Source organism: Sorex araneus, chromosome 3, assembly GCF_027595985.1.
Source record: "Sorex araneus isolate mSorAra2 chromosome 3, mSorAra2.pri, whole genome shotgun sequence".
NCBI classification, from domain to species: Eukaryota; Metazoa; Chordata; class Mammalia; order Eulipotyphla; family Soricidae; genus Sorex; species Sorex araneus.
Window position 1 is genome coordinate 55,292,407 of NC_073304.1, and position 11,171 is coordinate 55,303,577.

At 32.8% G+C, this 11,171-nt stretch overlaps 1 non-coding gene across 1 annotated transcript; it reads right to left on the reverse strand.

The window, feature by feature from the left end:
* Nucleotides 1–9,147: 9,147 nt before the first annotated feature.
* LOC129404110 (small nucleolar RNA ACA64) lies at nucleotides 9,148–9,273 on the reverse strand. Its single transcript, XR_008629699.1, has one exon. It is a non-coding gene; the product is annotated as a small nucleolar RNA ACA64 (small nucleolar RNA).
* Nucleotides 9,274–11,171: the final 1,898 nt, after the last annotated feature.

Consider the following 11,171-nt stretch of genomic DNA (forward strand, 5'->3'; position numbering starts at 1 on the left):
AAATATTGTTATAAATATGCAATGCACATGCAGTATATATATATATATAATGGTAACAAAGATCATATAATTAAATGACATTTTATAAACTGTATAATCCTACTACTTTTTTGTCATCATGACATATTTTGACTTTGTTGTAGTTCAGATTTGATATAAATATATAGTATATATGCATACATATGGAGAAACTGAATAAGAAATTAGTAATGCTAGGGGCTGGAGTGATAGCACAGCAGGTAGGACGTTTGCCTTGCACATGGCTGACCTGGGTTTGATTCCCAGCATCCCATGTGGTCTCAAGAGCACCGCCAGGAGTAATTCATGAGTGCATGATCCAGGAGTAAACCCTGTGCAATGCTGGGTGTGACCCCAAAAAGAAAAAAAAAGAAATTAGTAATGCATTTTCAGGCATTTGAAGGAACATTAACAAGTAGACAGTGTACTTTATTTTACAATAAAAGCTTGTGAATAGTTTACATTAAGAGGGGCTGTTTCCTTTTTAGTGCTATCAATAATTACCAAATATACAGAATATTACTCTGGTTTACCATCCCACATTAGAAATTAATATAGCTTTATAAACTTCTTTGATAAAGGATCTCTCCCCATCCTGTATTAAGTATTTAAGAAAGTTTTAGAAGTTTCCAAGTTTCCAAATTGAATTTCATCAATTTTTTCCCAATATGATATAATGTAACTTTAAAATACTACACACATAGTCTAGGCATAATGTGATTTTCTATATTTAATTCATTGCCTTCAATCTTATTGCATAATTCTTATTTGTGACATACTTAAAACTTTTCTAGTTCGAGGTTTACAATTATGAATTCATTTTGAATTCATTTTGAAACAAATTTATTAGCAGTATAGAATTAAAAAAATATTTAGTGAAAAAAATATTTAGCAATGAATAAAATATACTGATCAGTATTTAATTGTTATTATTTTAAATATAAATATGTGGTTAAATATTTATAGAAAATATTCCAAATATTTCACATATCTTTATATTTAATTTTGGTATAAACTTCTACTTTATTGAGTTGTAGGCATTGAATCTTTGGAACATGTTTCTTATTTGTGGATAAAATTGCTATCTCTATGTAAACTTTTTACATACAGTTCATGATAATTTAGAAAATGTTGCTTATTGTTTGGGATATAGATAAATTAGTCTTTTACTATTATCCTTATTGCCTTTTCCACATTTCAAAAATATAAAAAAATCTTAAAATTGCATATTTTTAACTCTATTTGATTTTTAAATTTGTCTTATTTGAGATGCATCCGCTTTTATGCCTTACTAATTTATGATAAACACTCATAGGCATTACTCAGAAGGGTTGGTATTTAATTTTGGATAGCTGTCTGAGATCTTTGAGGATTCCAAAACAGTATAAAGACATATTCTAGATTTGTAACAAAACCCTTGAAGTTGAAAATAATTCTGACTTCGTTATTTTAGACTGACTTTGAACAATAGATCTTTAATTTATTAAATTGTATTAATTTATTAAAGATTCAGTAATGGAACTACAAAGCAAAAAATAGAACCAAATTCTAGAAGCTGGAAAAGTCATAAAAATGGAGTTGTGACACCTATAATGAAACCAGCCATTGACAATAATATTGTTTTGGTTCTGTAAGAACCATAACTTTTAGTTGCTTTCAGAACTAAGATTGTTAAATTTATTTGTAGAACTTTGTTATTAAATTTGTGATATTATATTTGGGGCAGAAAAATGACCTGCAATCTTACCAACTGGATTAAAATGACATATAACCAAATCTATATTCCTATTTGATAGTATTCAATATAGAGGAATATATGTTCCTTCTCTATATATGAATAAACAATCAATAAAGCCCATATTATAAAAAGTTTTCTACAAGGGTGTTTCTTGTTTTAGCAGTAGATAATCTGTAATCAAGGAGAAAAAAATGAATACTATCCAGGAGACATGCATGCACTAAAATGTTTCAAAGAATGGTAAAAACGGACATGATTCATCTGTAAAAATTAAAGGAAGACTACAGCATTGATATTATTATAAAATAGAGATGAATGATTACTGAGTATAGTGAATAGTTAAGTATAGATGAAGAGGAAATATCAAAGCATGGTGCTTAAGAGAATCAAAGGAGGACAACAAAGTTCTTTTTTTTTTTTTCATTATTTGGCACTTACAAAGTACGTACACTGAATTGGCATATATTTTTATTTTCTGCAAATAATTTATTTTATGGTGAATAAAATTAGTGACAAATATAACTCTGAGTGGTATATTCTTTCTTTATTCTTAGTAGTGCTCAGGGGCTCTTATTGACTTTGCTCAGAATTGACTCCTAGAGTTTTTTCAGGGGACTATATGCTGTGCCACAGATTCAACTAGTTTGGGTTGCATGAAGGCAGATGTTTCATCTCATGTTCTATCTTTTTGGCCTGTGAATAATTCTTTCTGACATGTTTCATATACTTTCTGATATATATTTTGCAATTAAATATTATTTACTATATTGCATTGAATTTTACTCATGAACTAATTAACATAAAATAAAATATTTAATTGATTCCCATAAACTTATATTACTGTGTTGAGTAGTATGTTTTCCATTAACTTTAATATTTCTATGATAATGCCATGATGTTTGCTTTTTCATCTTTCATATTTTTATGATTAAACACATTAATTTTTCTGTAGTGATAAATGAATATTTATGTAAAGAGGCATACATTTAAACCACCCATAACTTTAATATATTCAATTCAGGTTCATCACCAAATGAATTCAGGTCATTCTGTTTTTAGTTTCTCTGATAATATGCGATGGGCATGCTTTTTATGTGCTGTTGATTATGCATTCTTTGGTGAAGTGTCTGTTCAAATTTTCTCCCCATTTTATCCACTCCCACTCTTAGGAGAATGATTAGAAAACAATATTTTACTCTGCTTGTTAAGAGAAAAGGCATGTCCACTTACATTCAACAAAGGTTCATCAATAAAATCAAAAAGGACTGTGAATTTTTTTTTAGCAAGTTTAAATGCCTACAATCCTCAAAACAATCATAGTTGCAGAGCTTGTGCAGGAAATTTTTGGTTTTAGATACAATTGACATTATTCAACTTTAAAAAAGAAATCCAACCATTTGCAAAAGCAGTGATAGCACTTTGAGGGCACTCTGCCTTCAAGTATATATATATATATTTTTTTTTAATGACACCAGAGATCTCAAAGGATGATGTTAATAGGATTACACTAAGTATGTGGGCTGGGGTCAAGGATAGAATTTGAGAACTTGTGATTATGTGGTTGATCCTCTACCACTGAGCCACATTTCAATCCTTCACTTTTATTAAAAAAAAAATGTTTAAGTCCTGGAGCCAGAGAGATAGTGCAGTGGGTATGGTTCTTAAATTTCACACAGCCAACCTGGGGGTCCGAACTCAGGCATCCCATATGGCACCCCAAGCACTATCGGGAGTAATTCCTGAGTGCAGAGCCAGAAGGAATCCCTCAGCATAGCTAGGTGTGGCTCCCCCCAAAAATGAAACAAAAGTTTAAGTACAGTTAAGAAATTTATTTTAGGGGCTAGAGCGATAGCCCAGTGGGTAGGACATTTGCCTTGTACTCGGCAAACCAGGGTTCGATTCCCAGCATCCCATATGGTCCCCCAAGCACCGCCAGGAGTAATTCCTGAGTGCATGAGCGAGGAGTAACCCCCGTGCATCACCGGGTGTGACCCAAAAAGCAAAAAAAAAATTATTTTAAAGGTATAGCCAGCTTCCCTGTTCTATATCTTTATCTTTGTGCTGACATTGATTGGCAGATGCATAAAAGTAAACAAAATTTTTTACTAACATTTTTTAATATTATGTGATTTTTAAAGTTTGTTAGAATCTACATCTTGTGCATCTCTTCAAAATATAATTTTTTTCTTATTACGGAGTCATCAACATGTAAGAAAATAAAAGAAAATGTAATTATTAAGAAAAATTTAAGTAACAAGGACCTCTATAACAATGATTTTAGTCATATACTTGACCAATATACAGCACTTTAGAAATTTATTCTAAAAATCTATTTACATGGCCGTTCAGTACAATCTTGCTAATAGCTTTGTTTTAGCTATACTTACACAAAGAGGTAAAGCATATTCAGAAAAAAAACTTTCAGTTTCTGTGCAGTGTTACTTTGCTGTGCTGCTGCTATATTCTCCTTCAACATCTTTCAAGGATATCTATTTGAAGTCCTGATTACAATATTTGAAATTCATAGAACAAAATTTTCCAGACCGCTGATCTAAAATGTGATAAAAAGATATGTGTGAATAAAAATATGGAGAGACCATTAAAAACTCATCTATGTTGATATGATATTGTATATTATCACCCTGAAATCTTAGGTTTGTTTAATGTTGGCATTTAAAATCTTTCTAACATTCATTAGACTACAAGTTCAGGACATTATGGATTTACATATTGCCTTACATTTGTAAAACATGGAAGTAAAATAAAAAATACTCATTTGAAACTCAATATTATTTTTTGTCTCTGCAGGCAATCTGAACTTCTTTCAAAGAAATAGAATTAATATTTCACAATGTTAGATGTTCTTCAAACACACATATGCACAATTTTTAGAATTTTTAATTGTATACATAATAAAATTTGAGATTTCTTTCAGTTAATGAAAGTAGAAATATATTTCAATACTACAAGAATAAGGAATTTAATTATTTATCACTATTTAGGTGCCATTTATTTTTATTTTTTAATTTAAAATATACTGCAAATGTATGTGTAAGTCATATACCTGTAAATTGTTCCTACATTTCTGTATTGACATTAGCATTGCAAGCAGGGTTTTAAAGGTAGTTACTAAAAATAGTTACTCATAATTCTATACACTTACCTCTATTATTTTCCCTCAACGATTTCCTTTCCTTCTGTAGTGAAGTTACTTGAGATCCATAGCTTTTATAATAATGTCTTAAAAACTGAAGCCATTTTCACCAAATTGTTGTTACATAGGCAAGTAGGTTTTAGCAATTTTATCTATTGCTTTCTAATTTTTTTCCAAAATTTAGTCACTGTGATTTTTAGTACTGATATTAGTAATGTTTCAGACATACTCTATCTTACACACCAGAGGATTGTCAGTTTCTCTTCACTACAGTAAGTTCCTCAATTACTCCCTCCCCTCATCAAACTCAGTGCTGTAGGATGACACTAAGGTTTCATTATTACTTATGTTTTTCAGTTCCTTCCTCTGTTGTTCAGTTTTTAAGATATTGTTCCATATCATTAGTCAGTGCATTAAAAACAGTAGAATGTTCATCATAATGAGCTATATCTGTTATCTTCTAAATCTGTAAAGTAAGCATTCTATAATTCATTGGAAACAGATTATTAGACTCATTTTTAGACATTCAAATAAATTACTACTATAATGTATTTAGTGACTTCTTAAACTCATATTTACTACATTGCAGAAATCTGTGATGGCCTATGATATAATAAAGACAGCCTATATATAGTACAAACCACAGAATACTATTGCATGAACCTCATTGAAAATTTTCTTGGGGCCTGGGAGATAGTAAAGGGTTAAAGTACTTGTCCAGCACAGAGATCCTGGTTTGATCCCCAGCACCTCCTATGCAAATATATAATGTTTTCCATGAAGGTAGGACATTTTCTACCTGCTTTGGGCTTGATATTAATATAATAATAGGTACTATTTTTGAAACTTGGGCTAAAATGAAAAAGACATCCTATTGATGGGAAGAAAATGTCACACCATATATCAAATAAAGAACAAACATTCAAGATACCTGAAGGACTCACAATGCTCAACAACAATGTCAACAACCTTTTTTTTAAATGGGGAGAAGAGATGAAACACAAACCAGTAAGTGTTTTATGAATTGGCACATAACACAGTGTTAATTGTCACTCAGTAGTAAAGAAATGCAAATGAATCATTGAGATGGAAAACATATCTCTCAACAGGACATCAAGCAACAGTGAGAAAGGCATCTATCAACAGAACTGATAGAAATCAGTGTTGGCAGGAATATGATAAAGACCCTCTTTCACTCTTGGTTGTAATGTCTCCTGGTTTAGCCTTATACAAAATAGAATGGAAGCCTCTTAAAATTAAACGTAGAATTTCCATATGACCCAGAGATACTACTGTTTTGGCATATAACCCAAGAACACACAAAAATAATAATTCAAAATGATGTATGCACAACTATGTTCATTACTACATTTAGTACAAAAGTAAGCATACATGTATGAATGCAACCCAAAAACCCAACAACAGATTAGTAGACCAAAAAAAAAAAAAATCTGTGGTATATATGAATACTGGAACTTTCTAGTCATAGAAAACGTAAAATCTTAAAATTCACTACAACATGGATGGAATGATGGTAATCATGCTAAACAAAATACATCAGGAAAAGAACAAAAACACCAGATGATATTACTCATTGTGGGGTATAGAGAAACACCACAAAGAAATGGGCAGTGCCAAAATATGACAGATCCTTTGCCCTGGAAATTAAAACTAAGGTTACCAGTTGGGCTGTAAGGTTGATGAAATGGTGGTATACATGTAGCATAAAATAAGACATGGACCGTATTGGACACTTCAATGGTGGTGAGGTATGGAAAATGCCATTAAGGCCATGAATGTTAGCTCTTTTGTAATTGTGTTACCTTAACTACAGCAATAAAAAAGTCCATGATTTCCCAGCATATGGCATTAAGTGATGGATCATCTTTCTTTGGTAAAAAGATTTGAATCTTAATAATTTTTCACCCCATCCCCTGATTTTCAGTATTAGAAAGATAAGGGAAAATGGCCATGCTCAGAAGATCACACTAAGTAGCAGCGATTGAGCTGGGGTCAGTTGTATGCAAAGCAATTGCCATTAACTCGCAATATCTCTCTAGTGCCTAACAATATACTTTGAAGCTACTTTTGTGTTTTGATTTTTTGTGCTCAGTTACTCTGCAGTGAATGAAACTACTAAAGTTAAGAACAAAGATTTAAAGAAACTGTAAAAACTTGATGTACACTGAAATCACTGAACTTTCCTCTTGATACTACTTCAAGAGGAAATCAAACAGGATTTAACAAAAATTTATAATAGAATAATCTGTTGGAAAATTTACTCAAACTTTCTATACCTTCAGATTATCATCAAGCCTCATATTATCCAAATACTGAAAGTAGAAAACCACTGTATTAGAACTACCCTTAAAATCCACAATGCATTTAATTTATTATTGTCCTTTTATTCTTTACCTTAAATATATCATTTTAAAAACTGACATTAAGAGTTTGAAGAATAGCTAGGTCTTTCTCTTTTTTTATACAAATAATAATACATCTGAACTAATTATTTTTCATTGGCTACTCTTATCAAACAGGTTAAACTTTAATGTTTTGGTTCTATTTGCAGAATGCTCAAATATAGTCTATAATTATTTCACAATTTTTAAATTGTTTTAGAACCTAAATTATATTCCAGTAACTGTTGGAAACTCTCTCTATGCCTGGAATATTCTATCGGGGAATATGAATCTCATGGCATTAAAAAATAGAAAAACATATAATCATGAAGAATTTGTGACATGTGTATGAACATATTTATATATTCATAATGAGCAAAATAATTATTTTCCTTGAGGATCAAAATAAAACATGTGACAAACATGATAATTGCTATCTTAAAGACATATTTGAACAATATGAATATAGAAAATATAAAAAGGGAAGTATGCAAATATACTTATACTGATCCCTGATGTAATGCTTAAAGTTTATAAATAAATTTTTAATAAATTAAAAGTGGAGCTGGATTGATAGCACAGCAGGTAGGGAGTTTGCCTTGCACATGACCAACCGGGTTCAATTCTCAGAATTCCATATGGTCCCCCGAGCACAGCCAGGAGTATTCCTGAGTGCAGAGCCAGGAGTAACCCCTGAGAATCGCCAGGTGTAACCCAAAAAGCAAAAAAAAAAAAAAAAAGCAAAACAATTAATCTGTATATTTTCAGAGATGTTACAGGAATATCTTGAGATAAGGATACAGTTTCAGAGCACTCAATAAATAAGTATTGTTATACACCAATCAGAATTTCTTTTTGTTTCTTCATGTGAATAGAAAGTGTCTATACTACATTATGGTCTCTTAAGTATAAGTAAAACTGTACCTAAACAATAAACAATGCTTAGTTTTAAAACACTGTGGAAAGTTTTTTCACCATTTTTGCCTTTAGAGAGACATAATCTTTCTGCTCATAAAGGGTCCCACCTCAGTGATGATGACTGCTAACTGATCAGGGAGATGGTTATTAAAGATTTTCAATACACTTTTCAATTTCTTAAAATAAGACATCAAGGAAACTGCATCAGCAGTCTTCTTGTAGGAAAGATTCTCTACAGCAGGTTATACTGCTAAATAGCTTTCACTCACAATAAAACTTTATTCTGAATTCCAGTCAGCTTTCCTAAAATTCTATAGTTGCTTTCTTACATAGTCAAGCTTCATTTATAATTCATGTTCTCTGAGGTTTTTTTTCTCCTCCACTTTCTCCACAGAATAAAGCCCTCTAAAGGCACTCATGATGGCTGGAATAAGCTTCTTCCAGACTATGCTTAATACTGATATTTTTACTTCATTCTGCTACTCACAAATGTTTTGGATGCCTTGTGGAATGGTTAATCCTTTCTAGAGATTTTCAGTAAACGTTTCCCAGATCCGCAATAGGAATCACTGTCTAATCGCATCTATTTTACTAGATTTATTTATTAAATAATAAAAATAATAAAGCTTTAAAGAGAGTAATCCCTTGATCCATCAGCCAAACAATAAATATTGTGGGAACAGACATGAGAACAGCATGAATCTCATTGCACATCTCCAACAGAGTTCTTCCTCCCACTCCTCACTGATCAGCAATTTTAATGAAAAGGGGAGAAGTTGACCCCTCCATCTACCCCTCTCTCTTTCTCTGGGTTTAGCAGCTGGCAGTGTTATCTCAGGCCTGAGCACAGAAGCAACATGCAGGCAGAAAAAAGAGTCTGGGTGAGAAGGGGCACGGAGTGCTTAGGTCTTGCTGTGATATTTTTGAATCTGAGTCTCACCTCCCCACAGCAGCAAGTGTGGGGAGAACTGAGGCCTCACTGGCTCTCGGGACCACATCTCTCCCAGGGCTACAGGCAAAGCCATGAGTAATTTTCAAACAGTGCAGGTCATCAGAGCTCTAGTATTTTGAAATAAATCATTTATTTGACCTTAGATCTCAACAATGAACTAAAATACATTCAATAAATTATAGTGTAAACAGACATGCTGTCATCCAGGCTTTGTTGTTCTGTTTATAGAACACAGACACAATAGATTTTGTGAAATCTATTGCTAAGGAAATCACTTTTAAGGCAACCCAGATTTTCCAAATGCTCAATGGCCATTGACTTTAAATTCAATTTACAAGTTACATTAGCTCCCCCAAATTTGATGTCTAAAGCTTCCAAGCCAGACACTGCACCTTTCCCTCCCTAGGAAAAAAAAAACAACATGATGTTGCCTTTGTCAAATATAAGACTATACTCTATGTTGATAATTTATTATTTAGGATAGGTGCTTTCTTGAGTAATGCTAACAAGATCATTTGGACAACTCTGTAGTTTTGTCGTAGTAGTTAATTCTTCCTGGACTTTTGTTGTTGTCCTTGTTAATGAAGATGGTTTCTATTTCATAGATAAGTATCTATTTTTTTCAAATTTTTCTTTTAGAATTTTCCACACATCTCTTAACTTTCATAGAATAGATATGTTAAGCACTTTGCTCTGGATTAAGTTTTAGATTATTGCATGTTGTGACTGGTTTGTTATTTTAGACTACTTAAATATTTTCTGTAAAGCGATAAGGCTTTTTCACTTTCTTACAATTTGTGTGTTCCCTGGAGAAGCACACAACCTCACTTAGGAATCCAGGTTCAATCCTGGTATTACTTATGTTTCCTTGAGTGCAACCATGAGTCATTCCTGAGTGTAGAGCCAGGAGTAAGCTCTGAGCACCACTGTGTGTGGCCCTCAAACAATGCTAAACAATAACAATAAAACAAATGCCTTTTTTGCCTTTAAAATTTGGGTGTTTCATGCCTGGGGCCTAGCTTCTGGCCATCTTGACTCTTTGATGTGTCTTTCTCACTAAGCTTAATTTCTAGTCTCTAATTTAAATGACTTCAATTTTTACACCTTGAGAATATAATAAGATTAGCAATTGCCCTAATTTTCATGTTATCTTGTCTCAGATATTGGAGGCACAAGAAGAGAGAAACAGAGAGAATTCCTTGTTGGCATGTAATCAGAACAAAAAGAACATTTATCAATTAAGTTTGTTATTTTATAGTTCCGGTGTTTGTGAAACCCACTCAAATTATAGTAGTAACATCAGCACAACTGCAGATCATCATTAAACAATCACGATCACGAAATCCCGTTAATCATCAATTCATCCTTTCCCTGAGATCTTAGAAGTCTCTCTCGACTCCGCCCTCCCAACAATGTGACACTAGAGGCTCTTTCAGGGTCAAGGGAATGAGATCCAGCTTGTTACTGGATTTAGCATATGAATACATCATGGGAAGCTTGCAAGGTTGTCCCATGTGGGCAGGAAACTCTCAGAAGCTTGCTAGTTTCTCCCAGAGGGAGAAGTAGGCTACAAGATATTGCGTGGCAGCTTTTCGGCCACGTGCTTCTGGGAGATTGCTTTTAAGTCTCTGGATGTTGGTCGGTGATGGGATTACACATACTTAGGTTCCTCTGCTGGTACTTTCATTCGTGAGGCCTGTCCGAAGGTGTGGAGAGGGCCCTCAAGCATGGCTGTAGCTAGGTTCTGGTGGTTTTCGGCCACCGGGAGCTCTGCTCGGGGCATTAAAGAATAATAGGAATTAAAACATTAAAATATTTTAAGAATTACAAAGGGACAAAACAGAGTGAATATATGCAGTTTGAAAAGTGGGGCCTGTTAACTTGCTTGATGCAGACTGTCACTAAATTATAACTTCTAAAATAAGAAAGTGGTGTCTGTGAAACACAGTGAGTTAAAGTACTGTAAAATAGTATATACCTATATATTGT